At 39.2% G+C, this 20290-nt stretch overlaps 1 protein-coding gene across 1 annotated transcript in view; it reads right to left on the bottom strand.

The window, feature by feature from the left end:
• The window catches only part of ccdc102a (coiled-coil domain containing 102A), an 86863-nt gene extending 67301 nt beyond the window's left edge, over positions 1 to 19562 (bottom strand). Inside the window, exon 1 of the mRNA XM_062419129.1 lies at positions 19472 to 19562. The gene's annotated coding sequence lies outside the window, so the exon portion shown is untranslated. The remainder of the gene's footprint in view (positions 1 to 19471) is intronic.
• Between the last annotated feature and the right edge of the window lie 728 nt (positions 19563 to 20290).

Here is a 20290-nt window from a genome sequence, read left to right as displayed (position 1 = left end):
AATGGAAGGGGGTGTGGGGTGGGATTGGAGAGTGGGTGCTACACTACCACAATTATGGGTCAGGACAGTTATTTCTATCTACAAATTACATATTGAATTATGATCTATTTCAGTATTATTGTTCATGTGTGGGGGGGTAGCTAGAGTTCCGCTGCTGTAATTTAGTGCTTTAGTGGTTGGAGGTCTGTGAATTCAGTCCAGATGGTGGTGGTGATGGCGATCGTTTTCACATACTGTCAGGTCCTTCAACAGCTACATGGACTTATACAACATTTGTTTTTGAGCATTCATGATTTCCAGACTTTCTATGACACTGACTTTAGTGATCCCATGAGCTTTAACCTCTACTTCCTCTACCACCACCACCATGAAGTTCATACATGTGGTTGCAAGTGAAATGTCTCCATAACTATTGGATAGAGTGTCATTCATGTTCCCATCAGGATGAATCTATATGACTTTGGTGAGCTTTCCATTTAGGGCCATCATCAGCAAAACTGATGACTTTCCTACCTACCTACTATGTTGTTTAGTATTAATTATTTGGTTAATGTAAAATCTTGTGTTTTGGTAGGAGTTCCACACACTGACACTGCTAAATGTTTATTCTATTTAATTATTCTATTAATTCTATTCTGTTTGGAGCCCAATTGATATATCTGATAGCTGATATTATCAGCTGATATTGACCTATAACAGATATATCGGTATTGGTGAATATGTTGTCTGATATATATATATATATAATTAATTAAGTTATATAGGCAGCATTTTATATACATTTGATACTTGTTCTTAATTCAAGTTTAATGTACTCTATTTGTACATGTGTTTTTTATTTATAGTTATTTAGAATTATTGAATTCACAGAGCACTGATGTCATTTTATACAATATGGTTTATTATTAAACTGTAAATTATCATGACCTCCATAACATATATTTGTCTCAAGTGTTTGATGACAACACTTGGACCATTGCAAAAAAAGTATGTTTATGTAAATATTCTGTACATATAATATCAATATCAGAATTTTTTTTTACTCCCTAATGTCAGCATCGGCCCCAAAAATCCAATATCTGTCGGGTCCTATTTCTGTTTCTTCATTCCAGGATCCTGGTGGCACGTCTGCATGATCCACAGTCAGGCTTCACTTTAATCCACTGAGCCAGACTACATCCTTACTATAGTCTGGATTTCAGAGAGATTGAGACTGTACCAAAAGTGTGTTCTTTAAAATAAGCGTCTCCTTGACAACACTGATACAGTGTTTCTTCCTCTTGTTGCAGTGTGAACTTACAGTTTATGATTGGGTGTAGCTGTGAAGACACTCCGGAGATGAACACACTGGTTGAAGGTGGAGTGATTGAGATAAGGATAGACACACTTGACAGACGTTCGGATAGCAGAAATGGATTATGGAAGCTGATATGACATTTGTTTGTGTGATCTCTGAGGCAGATCGCCATGGAAGCATGGGGGCTCTCTGTTGTCTGAGCACCGGCAGAGGCAATTGAGCGTTAAAGCCTCGTAAATCTGTCTGCAACCACACCGAGGGGGGGGGGGGGGGGGGGGTCCCCACCTACCCACACACCACTGCTTTAAGGGGGTATTTAAAAGGTGCACCTACAGTACAGTACATAGGGGATGAGTACAGATACATGAAACTATTTGAAATGGAGAAATTTCACTGCAGCATACATTTGTAGCTGTTCTGGAGCTTTTCATTATATCACATGAGCCTCCTGAACTGACTGAGTTTGTCACAGTTTTTCTATCAACAAGTTCAAGAGTGCACTTTCTCTGTCTCAACCGTTGAGCCAACATGATTACAGGTCCTTAAAAAGGTATATTATAGACTTCCGGTGACGTCATGACCAAGGCAACAGCCTGACTTCAAAGCTCCTGAGGAGAGTCTTTAAAAAACTAGCCAAAACGTAATTTTACTTTTCTTTTTAATTAAAAACAATCACACACTCACACGGTGTGTCGTCTCAATCTGATTCAAGCTGGATTCTACTGGCACCTCTGCTTTAATGCATGCACACTGAAAACACACACACACACACACACACACACACACACACACACACACACACACACACACACACACACACACACACACACACACACACACACACACACACACACACACACACACACACACACACACACACACAATACCAAATAATCATTATGGCGAACCTTCGAAAAGAATCGGAAAAGAAGGCCAACAAACCTGGAACTGGATGAACTGGATATCAGATTAACGAGTCCAAGTCTGAAGCTATGATGTTAAAGGGGCAGTGGCCTACACAATTAACAGGTAGACTTCATTTTCACTGGTCACAAAGATTCAGATACATGGGAATATTTCTAACTACTGATCTATCAAAAATGTTCACAGTCAATTATGGGAAGTTGATGAATTGTATAAAATCAGATCTTATAAGATGGGAAATATTACAACTTTCTTTGATGGAAGAATGGAGACTATTCGAATGAACATCCTCCCCAGACTACTTTTTCTTTTCCAATCTTTGCCTATTCTTGTCCCCTCAGCTACTTTCACCACTATAGAGAGATGGTTTTCTAATTCTAATTCATATGGCAAAGCAAACCCCCTAGACTTAAACTCAGAAGATTACTATGTACAAAAATCAACCGAGGCCTGAATTTACCTAATCTGAAATATTATTACTGGGCAGCCCAATTACAATCCATGGTTTCCTGGGTATCTCAAGAAAAAGATACTGTTTGGGTAGGAATGGAACAGTCCGAATGTCTAGATGTTCCATTGAACTCACTTCCATTCCTTAACTTAGACACCGATAGGATGAAAAAGCTTACAAACATATGGGTTAAAAATACTTTGAGAGTTTGGTCTACTGTAAGAAAAAAAAAATACAATCACCTATGACCATATCCAGAGCCATTAGCATAGCTAAAAATATAGAATTCACTCCAGCAAGACTAGATAAGGGTTTTGAAAGATGGAAAGACAAGGGTTTGGAGGTCTTGGACCAATTATTTGAGGGAACTGTATTAAAGTCATTTGAACAAATTAAAGAAAAGTATGATTTAGCAACTGAAGACTTTTTCAGGTTCTTACAGATAAGAGACTATCTAAAGAAACATAAAGAATGGGAAGAGCTTGGTTCCCTACCATCTAAAACAGAGTATATTTTCATTTCAACTATACAGGGAACAGTGACAAAAAAATGTATATCACATTTATATAAAGGCACTAAAAGAAGATCTGGGAGAAAATAACCTGGATACTAAAGAAAAATGGGAATTGGAGATGAATACAGTATTATCTGACAAACAGTGAGAAACTTCATTTGAACAGGGGCATAAGGTAACAAATAGCCTCAGTTGGAGGGAATATGGTTGGAAGCTGAGAATGAGATATTTTAGAACACCTCTGGTTACATCAAAGTGGAGTAATACTTCACCTGAGTGTTGGAGGGGTTGTGGCTTACTGGGGGACCACACACATATATTCTGGGATTGTCCGAAAGTATTAGAATATTGGAAAAATATACAAAGAGAAATAAAGCAATGCTTATCTATAGACCTACCGATGTATCCACTACATATTTTATTGGCATAGTACCTGAGGACTTTCTGGAAGATAGCCATACAAAACTGTTAAGGACACTTCTGCTAATTGCAAATAAAGTCATAACGGCCTCCTTGTTGAAGCCACAGCCCCCCACGATAGTCCAATGGAGGGATAGAGTCCAAGAGGTGTATCACATGGAATATACCACTGCAGTTTTACAGCTAAAGTCAGAAGCATTCCTCAATAACTGGACCTCTATTGTGTTGCATCTCCACTTAATATAACCTTATATATATATATATATATATATATATATATATATATATATATATATATATATTTATATATACCTTTATTTTTGTTTTTGTGTCTTCTCTGCTGGAACCTGAAGACAGGTCTAGGAATAACAATGTATTAACCTATTGAAGGATGTCGATCAGTCTTTAAGTATTTGACCCTTGTGGGCTATGGACCAAACCATGGACTACCCGTCTGAACCCCCTAAGACTGACATATTTGGTATTCATCTTTATGCCATATAAGAATTTGTTTTGATGCACTGTATGACTGATGTGAAAACAAAATAAAAAGAAGTTTAAAAAAAAAAAGGTATATTATGCAGGATTTTACAAAAGAATTATGTATAGACTCATATAAAAATGATCCCTGACAATCACTTATGAGCCACTAATAGTATTTGGTGCTGTATGTGTCTGCATTTTATTATTGTCTTATTATTTGCTGTGTTCAGGACACTTCTGGGCTTTGTGCAGTGGGTGTGTAGTCCCCAGCTAATAACAGCATGCAGGGTGTGAGGTCAGGACTCATACATGGATGTATAAAGAGAAGTGGATACAGCGTCTGAGACCAAGACCTTGTTCATTCCTATTCTGATAGTACTGTAGTAGTATTTTGCAGAGGTTATGACGCTCAGACAAATCAATAATGTATCCGCTGACTCTTTCTAAATGTTAGTCTACGGGAAAAAGTCTTTTTGGGCCAAGTAGCATCACGTGATGTTCAGCTGTTATGTCAAATTGGCTTCAAAGCCCGGTGCTGTTCCTAGGAGCTTGTTGGTAGTGTAGAGACCAGGTTACATCACTGTCTCTCTCCTCTGCTCCGCTCTGCTCTCTGTCTCTGTGTCAGTGATGTATAAAGAGCAGAAGGTCTGTGTGTCTGCAGTGAAACCATCAGAATCATTATCTCTCTCTCTCCTGCATAGTACACCTTAAAACTACTCAGTAAAGCAGTGTGTTATATTTAAACTCCTCTAACTCCATGTCTCCACGTGATACAAACATGCGGTCAGTAGAAGGCGTCTGGCTGGTGTTTGTCTCATTACATACATGCCTGCTGTACACTGGCATTCATATAGATACATTACAGATGTATAGAGATTGTAAAAAGGAAGCAGAGCAGTTTTACAGGCTCATTTCCAGCAGCAGGACAGACCCTGTCGGCGCCAAATATTATTAACTAGTCCAAGCAAACGATGAAAGCAGAATGGGAGAGAGTCCAAAAACTAGTCCAGAAATGTATATAAAACATCAGTATGCTACTGTATGTATGCTGTATGCTGTATGCTGTATGTCCTGTAGGAACATCACATCACACTGTTCATCATGGTCTTCTTCCAGCCAGTAGAGAATATTGTATATGTGACAGCAAGCAAATAGAGCTGACCAAGAAACAGTATTACATTTAAAATGAATCAGATTTAGAGCAGTTTCTTCATCCAGTATTAAAAACCACAACAAAAACAAACTATGATGAGTTTGGACATGCAACAAATATATATCTGTGTTACTGCAGGTGACCTCAGTTCACTCTTATACTAATATGTACACAATATGGAGCAAGATCACTTACTTATCAACATCTCAATTAATTGATTCATGACTGTTATTGTAAAGCAGAATGTACTTACTGATCATGTGACTAAAGTTAGGTCTGTAAATGTGACTAAATCTGTAATTTAGATTAATTTCCAAACGTTGATTAATTGGTTAATCAATCAACAGAAAATTAACCAATTTGATGATTTAAATCATTTTTCAAGCCAAAAATACAAAACTTTCCCTTGTTTCAGCCTCTCAAATGTGCCCTTTATTTGTCATATAAGACAATACTTAGTAGTAACACTTAAATCTACTACTTACTATATACTTACAATACTTCTGAAACTAGACATCTGACATTTTAACCAAACAATTCATCAAGAAAATGACTGTTTGTTTCCACTTCACAGTTTTGACATACACCAAATGTTTGTGATGTTTTGGTATTTTTGGCATAAACCTTGTAAATCTGCTTCTAGAAAGAATAATCAGCCCTTCACTAAAGCTCTGGGGACGGTTGTTGACCCCAACTGTCACTGTGAGGAACCAGAGAAGTCCCCCGACTCCACCCAGCACCACCATCTGCTGCTGCTATTCGCTACATCTGGAAGACAGATCACCCAGAGGCCACCAGAAGCAGCCAAGCACGTCATCCAGTGGTTCCACCCAGACAGGACGTCCGTGTGTGTGTGTGTGTGTGTGTGTGTGTGTGTGTGTGTGTGTGTGTGTGTGTGTGTGTTACAGGATAAGTTACGGCTTCCTCCAAGTAGAGGCAGCCTGGAAAGAGAATGCGCTTGTGTGTGTGTGTGACTCTTTGAATTGGCCGACTTTGCCAAAGCGAGTGTTGACCTCTTACACACACACACACACACACACACACACACACACACACACACACACACACACACACACACACACACACACACACACACACACACACACACACACACACACACACACACACACACACACACACACACACACACACACACACACACACACACACACACAAGAGCAACCATTTAGAAATGCATCCTCATGCTAAAAAATGCACTTATCGAGAAAAGCGCCCTCATTTACATAAATAACATGTAATATCTTCACACACACACACACACACACAGGTTAAAGCATGTGAAAAGGCCTTGCTCACAGTGACAGCAGCAAACACACCAAAGACATTCCTCTGCCTGCTTGCTAATTCAAACTCTGCTGCCAGCTGTAATTACCAAGTCCTAAACAAACACACACACACACACACACACACTAGCAATTTTTTCTGCTTCAATTTGGAGTTTGATACCATATTACTGACCGCTAAACCTCTTGTTTCATGAAGCACTTTCACACTGAGTGATTAACATTAGCTGCGATGCTGAGTGTGTGTTTGCCTCACAGCTACAAGGTTGTGGGTTGAAGTCTTGGCCCTGCTCCTGTGTGTGTGTGTGTGTGTGTGTGTGTGTGTGTGTGTGTGTGTGTGTGTGTGTGTGTGCGTGCGTGCGTGCGTGCGTGGGTGGGTGTGGGTGTGGGTGTGTGTGTGTGTGTGTGTGTGTGTGGGTTTGTGTGTGAGTGTGTGTGTGTGTGTGATCTGAAGGCTGAGAACTAGGGCTAGTGAGCACACAATGGAGTAGTAGCACCAGAAGAACATTCCAACTGGTTTCCATTCTTCATTTTTCATGTAAATGTGGAGTAATATGTGTAAATACAAGTACACAAAGAAGGCCACTGTTAATAAGACGGGAGCTGTCACACATGGGGACATGTCCGAGCTAGCTGAGCAAAGCTGAGCCTGTGGCCTCACTCAAAATGGGAATAGCCAAGGCTGGATGAGTCAGTGAAGTGAATTCACATTTCAAAATTCAACAAAACAGAATTTGATCACTGGAGCGATTGTGGAGGCATTTCTGTGTGCAGCCTTTGATTCTAAGACAAATTTCCCTATGGGGACAATAACGTACATCATATCTTATTGTATCATATCATATTGTACTGTATCGCATTGTATCATATTGTACTGTATCATATTGTACTGTATCATATTGTACTGTATCATATTGTACTGTATCATATTGTACTGTATCATATTGTACTGTATCATATTGTATCATATTGTACTGTATCATATTGTACTGTATCGTATCATATCATATTGTATCATATCTGAAACTCATTCTGCTAGTTGATAATTTTTCCCGGCTAACCAATCATCAATAACCCAACTATCAAAAAGACAAATAAATACAGCCAATCATGAGATGTATTTCCCTGGAAACAAACATATACAAACGTCTTATTTTATGATTGGTTAACGCTGCTGTCAGGTGGAAACCTTATAGCTCCATGTTTAGTTTTGGACAAACTAAGTTTCTGAAAGCGACTGTAACTATCAACTTCAAAAGAATGGGTCAAGCCTTGTATTGTTTCTGTAGACCCTGACCAAAAAATGTGCATTTTTTTCGCCCATCATGAAGGGGCCCGTTTCTGCTCAAGGGACCCTGAGCGTTTGCCCAGATTGCCTGTATGGTAGATCCGGCCGTGGGAATATCTAGTCTTTATCAAACAGAGCTGCGTATGTGGAAATTGGTGCGATTAAATTAGAATTACAAGGAGTTAAAAATGGAAAGTGCAAGTAAAATCATGGTGCTACATTCTGATTTAGAAACAAGTCAAACAACAATGTTGGATATATGTAATCTCTACAGAAAAGCGTACACAAGCTTGAGAGAAATGTGGAGAGCCTGCAGGAAAAAAGCTCGGACATGAAAGAGAGAAAGAGAATATCAAATGATTCATATGGTGGAGAAGCTGGATCAAACTCCCCAGTCTTTGAGTTGATCAAAGAGTTGATCAAAGAGACTCCGAAAAATGGATAAAGAAGAGCTGATTGACACATCTCATCATCTCCAACTAAAGAGATGAAATGGAAAACCTGGAGTCACAATAACAAAGTGGCAAGGTGTTGAAATCCTCATCCAGGCACCTGCAGCAGGTAGCTGTCTGAGATGGAGTGATGTGGAGGTTTTGGACCCGATTCCTCCAGTCTTATTTGGAGCTTGTGGTGTTCCTGTCAGAGTGGATGAGCGGAGAGGACGGGACGGAGCTAGAGATTAAAGGTGACATCAGTAAATCAGTTACAAACCTCACACTGACAACAACTTGACTTCCGAGACCTCCGAGAGGCCCAGACGCTCGCAGAGCTGGAGAGAGAAAAACACAAGAGAGGAGGAGAGGAGGAAGTGAGGAGAAACAGAGAGGGGAGAGCAAGTGAACTGAAGAAGTAGAAATAAAGGAGAGAGAGAGAGAAAGAGAGAGAGAAAGGAGATGCTGAGAGCAAAGTAAACAGAGTGAGAGAGGACTGGAATGTGTTTAAGCAGCCGCAGCGATTGAAGGTACACTGTCAGCCTCACACACACACAAACACACACACACAGAACAAATATGACAGCATTCTCACCACATGCTCCACAAGAGTCAAACTCACTCACACACACACACACACACACACAGTATCATACAGTAACACAGAGAGATGTATATGAGCAGACAAAGACAGAGACTCTGGTTTGGCTGCACTTTTGGTGGGTGGAGCAACAAATGAGAGGATGTTGATATTCCACACAGGAAGACAGACAAACAAAGGACAGGCCACATACTGGGAATAACACACCAATCATATTTCACATGGACACACACACACACACACACACACACACACACACACAATACTTTACTTTGTGGAAAAGCCTGTCGTTGTGTGATGTGGGTGAGCAGCCACAGTTCCAGCTGCTTTGAAACTTTCAGTAAAGATAATCTAACAATATCTTAAATAACTAGATTCTACTGAGGATGAAGCACATATTGTGAAAGAGTGACTAAACTACCTTAAAGCTGCTCTGCTCTGCTAATAAAATAAAGAGTTGTGTCTCAGACTAGACATACTGGAGCATTCTGCAGCTAATGAGTGAATACTGGACTTCATTATAATCATTGTAGAAGGTTGAAATGAGTCAGTGTTGTGTTTACAGCTTTTTGTGCTGCTTCAAAGTATCTAACATGTATTAAGTAGTGTGGTTAAGTATTCAGAAAGAGCTGATGTTCAACACACATTTTCACTATTTTCTGACGTTTCATGGATCAATGATTGATTGATTAACTGACTGATTATGTTAGATTAATACTTGTTGCATGTTTTTATGTGCTTTTAATGTGAAGCTGGATGTCATTGATTTTGTTGTAAAGCACTTTAAGCTGGAATTCTTATATGAAAGCTGCTATATAAATAAAGTTATTATTATTATTATTTAAAAAATAATTAATTGGGAAAAATAAATAATAAATAATTATTGTCAGTTGCAGCCCTAGCGTCAATGGCTTCTTCTGTATTGGAGCTGCTAGGATTTAACAATTTGTCATCCTTCATTCCTTTTTCCTGTTAGAAATATAGAAAAACAATCACATTGTGTTAGCAGGCGTCTTCCTGCTTTTTCTTGATTAAAGTACAAACATCTAGCAGCTGTAGCTAGTTCACATTAAAGCCAGAAGCTACTTGCCAAAGAGCTAGAACTGAGCCCCTTCATTCATGTGAATAGAGCAACAACAACACAGAGACTCATCTGGAGAGAGTTGGGCAAATATGACATTCATTTGCAAAGAAAAATAAAAAATAAGACACAATGCTTCTGAATGTGGAGCAAGAAATGGTGGAAAACAAAGTATTGCAGCTGTTATTATGACAAGTCAGTACAGGATTTGACACAGCAGTTAATAGTTAATAGTGGAGACACTCCTGTCTTACTTAATGCTAGGAGAAGTGATTACATCTGTATGAAATACAACAGTATGAAGCTTCAGGGGAAACAAGCAGCTGCATCACACAGAGTGGGTTTTATGAGTGAGGTGACTGTCTAAACAGACATCATAACTGCACAGATAACACACACAGAGAGAGAGAGAGAGACAGAGGAGTCAGGATCTATCACATGCAGCTCAGCAGGAGGCACAAACCAATACAGTCACTTACAGTCAGCTGCTCATATGTGAAAACACTACACTACAATACACTATACTACACCACACTACATTACTACACTACACCACTAGGGCTGGGTAAAAAAATCGAATTAAATCGATTTTGGATCGATGTAGCATTATCGATTCATAGGGCATGAGATCGATTATTCCCCATGAAGTTTTTTTGTATTTTTTATAAAGCTTTATTGGTTGGCATCATTTACAGAAACAATATGTTTTGAAACAGCAGTAGTAATATGAAAATAGGGAAACAAACAGATATACAACGCCAGGGGTTACTTTAATAAACAATGCCTTAATGTAATTTGCAGTGATGGAATGTTGTAGTTCAAACACTTTCACTTGCAATTCCTTTCTAATTTCAAAATTGTACTTTTGAGACTTGAGACAGTTTTGTTTACAGCTCAAGTTTAAACTGTCCAATTTACAAGTTTGCACTTAAAACCTGTTGTTTAATGTGAAGAGAAAAAATAAAGTAAATTTGTATTTAGTACAGTTGAGCCATTTTCATTATTTAAGAGCAGATTGAATTGAATCGAATCGAATCGTGATTAATCGATTCAGAACCTTATGAATCGAAATCGAATCGATTTAGGAAATTGGCCACGATACCCAGCCCTATACACCACACTACATTACTCTAAACTACAGTACACTATACTACACCACACTACATTACTCTACACTACAGTACACTATACTACATTATACTACATTACTCTACACTACAGTACACTATACTACACCACACTACATTACTCTACACTACAGTACACTATACTACATTATACTACATTACTCTACACTACAGTACACTATACTACACCACACTACATTACTCTACACTACAGTACACTATACTACACCACACTATAGGGCTGAACAATTTATCGTTTTCTGATCGAAATTGCGATTTCAGACAACGCGATCATGTGATCGCCAAAGCTGCGTTTTTTGCAGCGCTCCTGACTGACCCAGGATCTGTTGTGTCAACTATTTTACACATGCCGTCTCCCTACCATCCTGCCAAGCTCACCAATCAGAAGCGGCATGCTACTCGTTGACAGGTCACACTAACCAATCAGTATTAACCTGCTCCTTAATTGTAATTATTCAGAAATGGCTTCAGCTGGACCAGAAGCGGAGTTAGTGGATTTAATCCCCAAGAAAAACAGCACGTTGGTCATTTGAGAGTATTTTGGGTTTGAGGCTGCAGACGTGCACCAGAAACCAGTCGCGCTAAAGTTGCAACATCCAGCGGAAACACAACCAATTTATACTGGCACTTGAAAAATCACCACAGGCATTTGCATGACGAGTGCATGACGAAAAAGTCCGGTGAAAATGATACTCAGGCCCACTGTAGCAAACAGACTACAATTACAGCATCTTTTGCCAGTGTAACTCTGTATGATAAGAGCAGCAGAAGACACCGGGAGATAACGACGGCCATAACACGTGTCTGTTAACACGGTCACCAAAGACGGATTTAAAAACCTCCTCTGCACGCTGGACAGAAGATATATGATTCCCTCCTGCACCTACTTCAACCAGGTTGCCATCCCATAGCTGTACGCGGAGTGTAAAGAAAAAGTGATAACAGAGTTGAAAAATGTGGAGCACTTCACCCTGACTTGTGGTGTCAGCCTTTGTTTAAAAAAGATATTTGCTATTTTTCAGGAAAATATTATTGTTACAGAATAGACAATATTTGGGTGCAGCTCAGCCATAAATGAATGACCCACCTGTTTTAATGTCTGACATATTTTTCAGAAGGGTCATTTTATTGTAATAAGAGTTTTATTTTATTACCATTACTTTTCAATTTCACTTAAAAAGATGAATAAAGTACTTTAACCGATGCTATAGATGTTGTTAAGCTAGCTCTCTTGAGCCATAAAAGACTGACCTTGACCTACCTACTTGAGCAAGATTCTTTTTTCCTTTATTGGAATTGTTGGATTTTGTTTTTATTACTTATTTAACATCGGGGTTTTTTTGGAATTGTTTTGTATTTTATTTAACTTTTTTTTTTAACTTAACACAATTAAGGATTTTTTTGCACTACTTTTTTAAGTTAAGACAAAGACAAAGTCAAAGATGGCTGTTTTAGTTCTTCATTTGTAATAACTGCCGTTGGTCAAGGACTTCTAGAATCTATATGCATGTTTCTGAATAAATACATTTGGAAGCAATTTTTAACTTTAGTTTTCATCCTTGCATTAGAGTAATGGCATTTAATGTTTTAATGTTACTGTACATTTTGAATATTGCACTGAAGCTTGATTTGAAGGAAATCGTGAATCAAATCAAAATCGCAATATCTGACAGAAAAATCGCAATTAGATCTTTTCCTAAAATCGTTCAGCCCTACACACTACTCTACATTATACTACATTACTCTACATTATACTACATTACTCTACTCTAGACTATACTACACTACACTACATTACTCTACTCTAGACTATACTACACCACACTACATTACTCTACACAACAGTATACTATACTACACCACACTACACTAGACTATACTACATTACTCTACTCTAGACTATACTACATTACTCTACTCTAGACTATACTACACCACACTACATTACTCTACACAACAGTATACTATACTACACCACACTACACTATACTACATCACACTACATTACTCTACACTATACTACATTACTCTACTCTAGACTACACTACACCACTCTACACTATACTACACCACACTACACTACACCACTCTACACTATACTACACTACTCTACACTACACCACTCTACACTATACTACACCACACTACACTACACCACTCTACACTATACTACACTACTCTACACTACATTACACTACATTACTCTACACTACACTACTCTACACCACACTACACTACACCACTCTACACTCTACTACACTACATTACTCTAAACTACACCACACCACTCTACACTATACTACACCACACTATACTACACCACACTACTCTACACTACACTACTCTACTCTACACTACACTACTCTACACTACACCACACTACTCTACTCTACACTACACTACTCTACACTACACCACACTACTCTACACTACACTACTCTACACTACTCTACACTACACCACACTATACTACACCACACTACTCTACTCTACACTACACTACTCTACACTACACCACACTACTCTACACTACACTACTCTACACTACTCTACACTACACCACACTATACTACACCACACTACTCTACACCACACTACTCTACATTACTCTACACTACACCACAATACTCTACACTAAACTACTCTACACCACACTACTCTACACTAAACTACTCTACACCACACTACTCTACACTACACTACTCTACACCACACTACTCTACACTAAACTACTCTACACCACACTACTCTACACTACACCACACTATACTACACCACACTACTCTACACCACACTACTCTACACCACACTACACTACACCACAATACTCTACACTACACCACACTACTCTACACTACACCACAATACTCTACACTACACCACAATACTCTACACTACACCACACTACTCTACACTACACCACAATACTCTATACTACACCACAATAATCTACACTATACTACACCACACTACATTACTCTACTCTACACTATACTACATCACACTACATTACTCTAAACTACACTACACCACACTACTCTACACCACTCTACATTACTCTATGATCCCATTTTTAGGGGAGGGACTATAACATCCAGTTTGGAGCCAGTCCTTGTACACAAGTGTGATGTGGAAACTTCAAGTGCACAAACACTGAGAATGGACTTTACAGTGAAGTAGGGGACAGCTTGTATCCAGCAGTTACACTTCTGTGATGAAATATATTTACATGTGTTAATGAGAGAGAATTTATTCTGTGTAATGTAGTTAATTTTAATTTTAGGAATTGTGCCGGTAACATCCGGCAGGGGGGACTACCAATGGAAATCAGCCCTTGGCTGCAATTGGGTACATTTACGTTTTCAGTTCTCGGAAAATGTAGAATGATGTACATTGTCCCTGTGGAGAAATAAATAAATTCAGAAAGAGGAGACATCAATTGAAGAATTTAAACGTGGTAATTAGACTTTCTTTAAAGCACAAACCATATCAGACACACATTATTGTCCCCCCCCCCCCCCCCCCCCCCCATCTTTTTCTGAACTCATTTGTGTTTTTTGTGTCTTCTATAAATTGTTTATCATACTTAATATGATGTGTCATGTTGTACATTAGGGATGGTGCAATGGGGGTAGGGTTATTAGTGGGATGGGAGTCTGTACGACCATATTTAACTCTATTTCCGATTTTATTTTCTATAACCTAAAAGCTAATAAAAATACCTTAAACTAAAAAAAAGGAAAAAAAGATTCAGATTCCATTAAATGTTACCAAGCACCAACACATCTGTATACAGGTCTTTCTAACATATCATGAACTGAACACACATCATGGTATCTGTGACAGAAGACGAAGAAAAAAATCATCTTTGAAATTGAAACAAAGCTTCTCAAACCACAGTGACAAATATTTTTATACTGTATTGATTAAATGTATTGGGGCATTAGCTCTGATAAAATATGTATAAGTGGATTATTAACACTGTACTCAAAGGCTACACACACACACACACACACACACACACGCACAGAGATCAGACACGGAGTCTGAACAGGGAGCACATGGGTCTTCGTTTCCATGACAACCACACACAGAAGTCACCGTTTTGTGTGTGTGAGTGTGGCATCCACATGTCAATGTGTGTGTGTTTACTAGAGAGACGGATGGATGTTTCATCAGTCAGGACCAATAAAGCAGACTGAATTGAATTAAAAGGAGGATCTGAGTGTGTGTGTGTGTGTGTGCGTGTGTGTGTGTGTGTGTGTGTGTGTGTGTGTGTGTGTGTGTGTGTGTGTGTGTGTGTGAGAGAGGTGATGATAGACACAGCAGACAGCGCACTGACTGTATGTGCGCTGGAGCCAGCCAATCAGACGGCTGAACAGATGCTGCCGACTCCCTCCACGTCCTCAGCACCTTTTATTCAAACACACACATACACAACTCCTGTTTCCCGGGTACTTCATTTCCCAGCATCCTCCTGTGTTACTGCTTCTCCTGGGAAACTCCTATCATTTGCATATGACCCTAAAACTACAGCTGGACGATACACACACAGAATCAAATATCATGGCATTTTCCTCTCTGTAAACCCATAGATATTGTGAATACTGTAGGGATGATTGGTGCTTTCACTGAATATTTAAACAATGAGACGTCTCATAAATAATCATGAGTAATGTGGATATAATGACCGGTAAAATTCCATCATTTAACAGAGCTACACTTGTGTGTAGTTATGCAAACCTTCAGATTAAAACAACCTGATTTGGAAGTCAGCATGTGTTTGTTTGGTTGTTTTGGATGCTGAGCTTATTTTCATTATTTCCATGTCTTTAATGTGGTTTGGAGACGATTCGCTGGCTCTTTTAAAAGCGGTCGGAGGCACATTTGACCACATCAGAGAGGGAGAGTCCGGACTGCAAAAAAACTTCTGCAGCTGCACGATATGTGTGTATGTATGTGTTTGTGTGTGTGTGTGTAAAGCATCCCGCGGCTTAGGAAGCAGGTTATACCTCCGTGCTCTGCAGCTGAGCCAGAGGGAAGCAGAGTGTTCATTAAAAACTACCAGAGCTTTAGATGACAACAGAAAAAAAGCAGAGCAGTCCTAATTTGTGTGAGCTCACCAGCCTACAGGCCACACACACACATACATACAAACACACACACACATTTCAGCACATAAATCAAACACAAATGCCTCTTTGCCGCTGCTGCTGGAATGCGGCGCACAAACATCACGGATGCTCTCAGACAGACGGGATTTTTTGGGAGCAGTTCGTCTGAAGTGGCCTGCCGATTGTTGTGTTTACTCTGCGGTGTGACAAGATAAAGTGTGTGGTCTGCTATTCTAAACTCTCTTCTTTTTTTTTTTTGCACACAAATGATTCAACTTACTAAAACTGAAACACTTGGGAGGGAAAATAAAGTGGAAAAAAAGCCAATAAAAACAGTCCATTTACAATAAATGACACAAAGAAAAGCAACACATCCAAACTCGGCCTCGAGAAAAGAAGTGATTATCAAAAAAGTTGCTGATTCATTGTCTGTCAATTGGCAAATTGATTAGCTGACTAATCATCTCTCCTTTAAATTTGATAGGAATGCTGATGTAGCACTTTTGAATCACTTCTTTATTTGCAATGTTTGAGGTCATTTATCCACACACACACACACACACAAACACACACACACACAGCTGACAGCAGGTTTCACACTCTCCATGTAAAGCTGCTGGAATGATTTAACCCTTACATTGTGTTCATATTCTACAAGCTTGCAGATTTTGACCCGGTCTAAGAATCTCCTCATAAAAAGTGTCTATACTAAATTTTGAACCACAAATCTGTTTAAAATGCATCAATAGTCGATCTGACTGATCAATAAATGTGTTAATTATTAATAAATGTTTCAGAGAGCAGAGAGTGTGTATTTTTTAGCTTTTACACCACTCATTTGTGGAGAAAAAACAGCTCCTATCACACAATATCATGTCCTATTTGACCTAAGACATGAAAATATAACATAGCAATAATGATGTAAATGTATTTTATGTAAAGGTAAAATGAGCAGAACTTTATGGAAGTGTGGGGTTTATTGTAGAACCATTAGAGCCATCAGTCTTCACTGCTACATCATAAAAAGAAATCCTCATAACTACTATCTTATTAAAACTATCAACTATTCATTTCACTAAAACGCATGTCAATAGATACGAGTCAAATCTGACCCAGAACAGCCTCAATGGACAAACATTTGTATCACCTATACAAAAGTATAACATTTTAAATTACACACACACACAAGTACACGCGCACACACACACACACACACACACACACACACACACACACACACACACACACACACACACACACACGAACATTTTTCACTGTGCTCTTAAATGTGTGATAGACCAGGTCACACCTCAGTTCATTCTCCAGATAGCTGCTAGTAAAACTGAGTTAAATTCACTCATATGTCTCCCAGCATGCAAAGCACACCTGACTACTGGAGTTCACAGAGTATTGGATTGAGGTCAGATCACATTCCCACCACAGACCAACCGCTCCACCGTACAGCTGACCTGTGGACGACCACTGTGATCAGATCTGCACTAACAAATCACATCAACACAGGAAATGAACCAGAGTTTGATTCAACGGGTAACAACAATGTAAAATGCTCTGAGAGATGTTTCCTCCACACACTAATGGTATCATACCAGACACCTGCTCACACACACACAACATGAACCACACAACAGTCCATTTTCACTGTAGCCCTTCCAGAATTGAGCTGATCTGACACTGGTGGCCATTTTAACCAGTGAAAGCAAAGAGCTGAGCACACATGAAACATGAGAAGCTGCTCCTTCCTCTTCTTCTTTTTTTTTTTTTGGTTAATGAAAACCAGTAAGGAGAGATTACAGGTTACAATCCTGCTGTTTCACTGCATCCAAAACGTGACTGCAAAATATGACTTTTCAATACCTCACTTATTAGAGGAATTTAAAACATCTGACTGAATAAAAATAAAAGTAAAAAAAAAAAAATATTGAACTGAACTGTCAAAGAATAAGTAAACACAGCTTTCACAGCCAACTATCAGCCCTGCATACTTTTCAACACACGCACACACACACACACACACACACACACACACACACACACACACACACACACACACACACACACACACACACACACACACACACTTCGCTTCAACATCAGAAAAATAAACACACATAAATAGTGAACAAAACATAGACAAGCAAGGAATCCTGTCACTTCCAGCTGATGAGGAAACAGTCTAAACTTTGAAATGTGATTAAAAATCTTTCAAATATTAAGAAGGACGATTTTTGAATGTTTTTTTGGAAAGACCTTCAAAGCAGCTGTGAGTGTTTTTCAAAGATCTACAGGGACTCATGTTTTCAGAAGAAGAAGAAGAAGAAGAAGAAGAAGAAGAAGAAGAAGAAGAAGAAGAAGTGACTTGAATGTACATGAAAGGAACAAACTGGGGCAAACCCTGCCTTATACAGTATACCTCCATGACACACTGATCTCATACCACCACTACCACTACCACTACCACATCCAAGCATATTCAATCATTCCAACTGGGTCAAGTCCATACTGATTTAGCCCAGGAAGTGCCTGCTACTCAGTTTTCTAGCAGCAGCAAACCTCAGGTAACATCTCTAATTCCTCTGTTTCACCCCTCTGGCTCTTTCACTGTCTCACTCCTGCAGCTGGAGCTACATGTATCATTCATATGACATTACAGTTATTCATGCAAAAAAAAAAAAGATGCAACTGGTAGGTTAAAGTGAAGCTGAGTAAACCTCCAGACAAGATAAGAAGCATACATATGTAGCCTATCCATCACATTTGTGGAGGTACCAATGCTGCCTTCAAGGTACATGGGGGTTTCCTCCACTCTGGAAACCCCTGCTACAGTCTACTTTCTGGAGCCCATTAGTCATTTTCCTGGAATTCAAGGAAGTTATAAACCTACACAAGACGAGTTAAACGTTTCAAAATGTCAATACAGAAAGAAACGAGTCCCACTGTGTAAACTTCACACTGCCTTCAACAACCAAAAGTGCTTTTTTTTCTCCTCCTCCTCCCTAAAAGCAACAATGTATCTGACACTGGAGGAGAAATGACGGGTGAAGCAGCAAAGTAACTCCCCGTTCACAACACACAGAGGGCTAGGTCTATTTGTTGGGAATAAATAGATAAAATAAAGCAAATGTACAACGGGAGAAAAAAAAGCAAAGAACAATTGGATTTTTGTGTCATTTGACACCAGTGAAAGCAGAGGGCTCAGTCAAACTATCCGCCACTATAACAACAAACGGAGAGGAGAACGTACCGAAAAAGGAAACCGCGGGTGAAGGCAGCCGGTCCGGTCTCCCTCCTGGAATGTATGAGTAGTATTCCCGGTGAAGCAGCCGAGCTTTCCCCCCTTTCTTCTCCTCCAGACCTCCGTCCACAGCTCCTTTTTCTCACTGCTGTTTTTTCTCCTCTGTTCTGGATGGAAAACGTCGTCCTCACACAGAGGAGGGAAAACGGGCTGGTGTCGAGGGTTTGGGCAACGCACTCGACCAATCGGCTGTCGATGTGAGAGCGAGCTGCTGAAGCGAGCCAATCGGGTTTCGCTTCCAACACACAGCCTGGCGCTCATTGGTCGACAGAGGAAAAGACCGTCCCTTCGAAATTACTACAGCACCGGGATCAGAGCTGCTGGATGAGCTGTGGCTCATGTCTCACCTTTCTCAAGCTCTCCACTCTGCATTGTCTTTTAACCTGTTACTACAACTCATAGAATAATAATGCACGATATCTTATTCATTTGATCATTCTTTAAGCCAAATTATTTTATTCATAAACAGAAATTCTCAAAAACATCACCTGAAATTACACATTTCCTCCTAGAATTGAACTCCTTATTAAAATCACATAAGCTAGTAAATAAAAAAATAAAAAAAGCAATACATTAATAAACCATTATGAAACACTGTTCCCTGAAACATCTAACTAAAATATATATGAACCCCACCTTTTTGAATTATTTATCTATTTATTTACTTTAATTTCAATTATGTTTTTAATATGTTTATATGTAATTTGTTATGTCATATTGTGTATTGCCTTAGGCCTATATATGTAACTGATCTCTGTATGCGTGGTG

Source organism: Scomber scombrus, chromosome 1 (assembly GCF_963691925.1).
Source record: "Scomber scombrus chromosome 1, fScoSco1.1, whole genome shotgun sequence".
Classification (NCBI taxonomy): Eukaryota; Metazoa; Chordata; class Actinopteri; order Scombriformes; family Scombridae; genus Scomber; species Scomber scombrus.
This window is presented reverse-complemented; position numbering and strand designations above follow the sequence as displayed.